Source organism: Sapajus apella, unplaced genomic scaffold (genome assembly GCF_009761245.1).
Source record: "Sapajus apella isolate SASKATOON/1434 unplaced genomic scaffold, GSC_monkey_1.0 scaffold4, whole genome shotgun sequence".
Taxonomy (NCBI): domain Eukaryota; kingdom Metazoa; phylum Chordata; class Mammalia; order Primates; family Cebidae; genus Sapajus; species Sapajus apella.
Genome location: NW_022436944.1, coordinates 17727384 through 17732910, shown reverse-complemented (window position 1 = coordinate 17732910; position 5527 = coordinate 17727384). Strand labels below are relative to the sequence as shown.

Here is a 5527-nt window from a genome sequence, read left to right as displayed (position 1 = left end):
TTTCCATTATGAATATACATTATATATATTATTTTAAAAATAATAAAAGTTAAAAATCAAAAACATAAAAATAGTAATGTACTTATACTGGGATAATTTCTACACTGCCTAAGTGAAACATGGTATTTGTTAAAACCTCAGAAATTTAGTACTTCCCATCCAGGAATAGTAGAGGATTGATTAAATATACCAGAGAACTCACTGGCTAGTGAGGAAAATGCATGAAGCTATTGAGACCCCATATTTACAGACATGCGCTCATGAGGCTATGAATGTATACATTTATACTGAGTCATATAAAAATACTCAAAGTCTACAGTGCATATGTGTTCATCCTGGTGCCCGGAATTCTGTGGACAGAGAAGTGCTCTGTTCTCTGCAGAGCCTGTCACTAACTCACTGTTTGAGTGTCAGTAAGCTGCTGTGGCCTCAAACAGTGGTGTCAGAGGATAAAACTAGTTATCAGCAAGGTGCTTGGAAGGTCTCAGAGAATAACCTTCCCTCTCTCTAATATTATTGCACAAACATAGGATGTGAAGATATTATTTGTTAATATTCCAGGTAATTTTAAGGATTTTGTGCAAGTGCAGACACACACACACCCTACCCACATACATATGCAAATTGAAAATGGAGCCAGGATGCTTATATGCATGGCATTTCAATAACCTCAGCTGTAGCTGAGTTTTTATCCACTGAGAGTAACCTTGTGCTTTGAGATGGAATCAGAATAATCATGATATAAATTTTCAACAAACTTAGTGAATAATAAATTGATCTAAATATTACCTCAAAGTATTCACGCTATAAATTAGTTCTAAACTAAACTTCTCTGAACTCTTTGATGTGTGTCTGTGTGTGACAGAGTCTTGCTCTGTTACCCACTGGAGTTCTCAGCTCACTGCAACCTCCCGTTCCAGGTTCAAGTGATTCTCATGCCTCAGCCTCCCAAGAAGCTGGAATTATAGCCGTACGCCACCATGCCCAGCTAATTTGTTGTTGTTGTTGTTGTTTTAGTAGAGATGGGGTTTTGCCATGTTGGCCAGACTGGTCTCCAACTCCTGATCTCAAGTGATCTGCCTGCCTCGGCCTCCCAAAGTGCCAGGATTACAGGCATGAGCTACTGTATCTCTCCTAAACTCTTTTTTTTTTTTTTTTTTTTGGATTTTTAGTATTTATTAACATACAGGTCAAATCAGTGTGTTTTGGTTCATTTCAGTTCCTTCACTGCCAAACCAGGCGGCAGGAACTGCTTCAGTTTCTCTGCCTTCTCCTTGTCAGTGATGACCAGGGTATAAAGGTATCTGCTGCATTGAACTTTAAACTTCACATTGTCCTTATTTTTCTTGATCTTGACAGATTTGGCATCTTTTCGTCGGGCTGTGAGCACAAAGTCCTTGATTTCCTCAATTTTCCGAGGCATGGTGACGAGACACGCTGGGAGCGGGAGCGCACTGGGAACTTCTCACCCGCGTACCACCCTACAAACGCTCGCAGCCCTAAACTCATTTTTTAAAGTTAGTTTTAAATGATCATTTCTTGCCATTTGTAGTAAATGTTACATATAAACAAGAATGTGACATGTCTATTTTCAAGAAATTCTATCTAGCCCATAAATATTCCCTCCAGATAAACATCTGAAAAAATATATATCTCAGTGGAAATTGAGCTGCTTATTTCTTCCATATCCTGATAAACTGATCCATTCAGAGGTGAGAAAGTATTATACATTCAGGAGGTTAAAGCACTATTATCAATTTGGTTTCTCACAATGCTAAGTTAAATATGTAATTGTCTTTATAAGCTACACAAATAAGCAAATGAGAAATCAGAAAAATATTCTATGATGAAAGAGAATTAAAAATTAAAAACATTGAACATATTACCATAACATGCCACATTCACACTCAAAATCCTTCATTTATTCATTATAGTTACTGGTCTAAGCAGTTCCCTACTGATTGTAAGGATGCATCCCAAAAGTTGGAGATTAGAACATATACAGTATATCCTCAGGATCCATATTAAGTTTGGTAGCTGAGTTTATAAGATATGCCTTAGAAGCCTGTACCTAACCTATGATAGAACTGGGCTAGCCTTGGAACCTCAGCACTGGTTTATAACATTGTTATTAAGGAGAAATGCATTTAAAAACACAGCTCAGGAAGTCACTTAACACCCTCCCTCCACACTTTCATTACATTTGGGACACAAAAGGAAGGGAACACATGGCTGAAGAATGCTCTTTCATTTCAGAGGTGAGCTGGCCTGTCTCTCTCTGCTTGTTTTTTTTTTTTTTTTTTTTTTTTCCAACTAACTGTATTTTGTTTTTTTGATTATAAAAGAAACATACACTTGTTGTTTTAAAAATTAGCCTTCTCTTGTCTTATTTTTTAAAATTTTCCTAGCACCACCTCTTTTTGTTTTTTCTTTTAGATGAACAAACTTTCTATTCATCTTATTGATTTTCTAATATATTTTGTGAGGATTGTAATTGAGATTGCATTTGATTTCTAAAATATTTCAGGAAAAAATAACATTTATATAATACTGAGTCTCCTGTAAGATCTCAACATACATCTTTCCTTTTTTTTTTTCCAAAGTTTTTTAATGTCCCTCAGAAGAATTTCCGACATTTATTCTTACAGAAACTGTACATTCTTGGCTGGGCGTGGTAGCCCATGCCTGTAATCCCAGCCCTTTGGGAGGTCGAGGTGGGTGGATCACAAGGTCAGAAGTTCAAGACCAGCTTGGCCAAGATGGTGAAACCCTATCTCTACTAATACAAAGATTAACCGGGCGTGGTGGTGGGTGCCTGTAATCTTAGCTACTCGGTAGGCTGAGGCAGAGAATTGCTTGAACCCAGGAGGTGGCGGTTGCAGTGAGCCAAGGTCGTGCCACTGCACTCCAGCCTGGGGGACAGAGCAAGCCTCTGTCTCAAAAAAAAAAAAAAAAAAAAAAAGAAAGAAAGAAACTGTGCATTCTTTATTAAATGTAAGCCCAGGTATTCTAAGGCTTTGTTACTGTTATTGTTTCATTGCTACTATGATGGAGAAATCTTCATCATCACATTTTCTAGCTAATTGTTTTTGTGGGAGAAAATAATTTTTGTATAACTATTTAATCTAGTCACATTGTTGAAATTGCATATTGCTTATATTAATTCTACATCAATGACTTTAGATTTTTCTACATATGTAATTACATCTTCTGTAACTAGTGATCATTTCGTTTTCTCTTATATGCAAAGACATTTGTAATTCAAAAAGCGCCTTACTAAATTTACGAAATTGGTCTGTTGGAGCTGGCTCAGGCTCATACTGTTCACAAGAGTTGATTGTTACATTTTCAGGATTTTTGCAAGCTGGCTGACAGACATCAAGTTGGTAGCCTGAAATCGGTAATGGGTGGGAGTATTCACATCATGGTAATAAGCAACGGCTACAAATCAGAGCTCCTCCTGCTACCCCCACCCCACTGCGGCACCCCTAATTGGTTGTCAACCATTTACTAGCACATCACTAAATTTACTCCTATTATATCCTAGATTAAAAATAAAACTGGGCTGGGTGCAGTGGCTCACTCCTGTAATCCCAGCACTTTGGGAGACTGAGGCAGGCAGATCATTTGAGGTCAGGAGTTCAAGACCAGCCTGACCAACATGGTAAAACCCCATCTCTACTAAAAATACAAAAATTAGCTGGGTGTGGTGGCATGCACCTGTAATCCCAGCTACTTGGGAGGCTGAGGCACAAGAACTGCTTGAACCTGAGAGGTAGAGGTGGCAGTAAACCTAGATCACACCACTGCACTATAGCCTGAGCGACAGAGTCAGACTCTGTCTCCAAACAACAACAACAACAAAACCCTTGCTTTTAAAAGCTTCTAGAGGTGAATACCCAGATGATAATTAAAATTCAATTCAGTGCATAACAATCTTATCAAAATATTCTTCCTTACTTCTAAGAGCATGAGCAAGATGATATTGCATAGTGGCTAAAACTCTGGCATTTTAGCCTAAACTTGAATCTGAATTTCACAAATTTTAGCTGTGAGGAAATGCAAATCAAAACCACAATGAGATACCACATTACACTCACTAGGATAGCTTAAATCATGTTAATAAGAATGTATAGAAATGGGAACCTTCATACATTGCTGATAGATTGTAAAATGATACAGCCACTTTGGAAAACAGTTTGGCAGTTCTCAAAATGTTAAACATAGAGTTACCACATGATCTAGCATTTCTTCTCCTAGAAGTAAACCCAAGAGATCTGAAAACATATGTCTACACAAAAACTTTTACATAAATGTTTGTATCAGCATTACTTATTATAGCTAAAAAATGGAGACAACTCAAATGTTCATCAGCTGATGAGTGAAAAAACAAATGTGGTTATTCATTCAATGGAATATTACTCAGCAACAAGGAGAAACGAAGTACTGATATACACTATAACATGAATCTTGAAAACTGGACATTAGTAAAATGTCCAGAATCGGCAAATCCATACAGAAAGAAAGTAGATTTGTGGTTACCAGGGACTGGCAGGGATGAGGAGAAATGAAAAGTGAAGAGCTAATGTGTACAGGATTTCTTTGGGGGTGATGAAGATGTTCTAAAATTAGATAGTGGTAATTTACGAGTATATGAATATGCTAAAACCCACTGAATTTTATATTTTAAAAGGTTGAATTTTATGGTATGTGAATTATATATCAATAAAGCTGTTATTAAATATATATATGCTGAGTGACCTGGAACAGATTAATAGCTTTAAGTATTGATTTTTTATCTCTATAGAGTTCTGTGAGGCTTTATCAATAGATATGAGTTGAATAAATGATAATATATAATCACTATTTCATAAAAATAAAAACATATGTAAAATATTTATATTTATTTAAATATTTTTATATATAAAATAACACTGGGCCAGGTGCAGTGACTCATGCCTGTAATCCCAGCACTTTGGGAGGCCCAGGCAAGTGGATCACTTGAGGTCAGGAGTTCAAGGCCATCCTGGCTAACATGAAACCCCCTCTCTACTAAAGATACAAAAATTAGCTGGGCGTGGTGGTGCATGCCTGTAGTCCCAGCTACTCGGGAGGCTGAGGTAGGAGAATCGCTTGAGCCCAGGAGGTGGAAGTCATGGTGAGCTGAGACTGCACCATTTTACTCCAGCCTGGGCAATAAAGAAAGACTCAGTCTCAAAAATAAAAAAAAATTAAAATAACACCATGCTTGGCACAGAGCAGGTCCTCTGACTATAGTAGCCATTACCTTAAATTCTTTATGCTACAGCAGACTTCCTTTTTTATGTCTTTTTTACAGTGTATAATAGCTAGCTATTCTCTTCTATATAATTTATTCATCTTATATTTGAAAATCATAATTATTAAGCTACCTCTCAGTTCACCTGTCTTTATGATGAGTAAACCCAGATTTACGACACTTACTTGACTGGTGACTTTACATTTATCTGCTTGACTTGATTAATGTGTGTCCTGCACTAAACCATGC

At 37.0% G+C, this 5527-nt stretch overlaps 1 pseudogene across 1 annotated transcript; it reads right to left on the bottom strand.

Annotated features, from left to right (window-relative positions):
• Positions 1–1162: 1162 nt before the first annotated feature.
• Positions 1163–1474, bottom strand: LOC116540074 (annotated as a pseudogene). Its single transcript, XR_004264296.1, has one exon. The product of XR_004264296.1 is annotated as a 60S ribosomal protein L38 pseudogene (transcript).
• Between the last annotated feature and the right edge of the window lie 4053 nt (positions 1475–5527).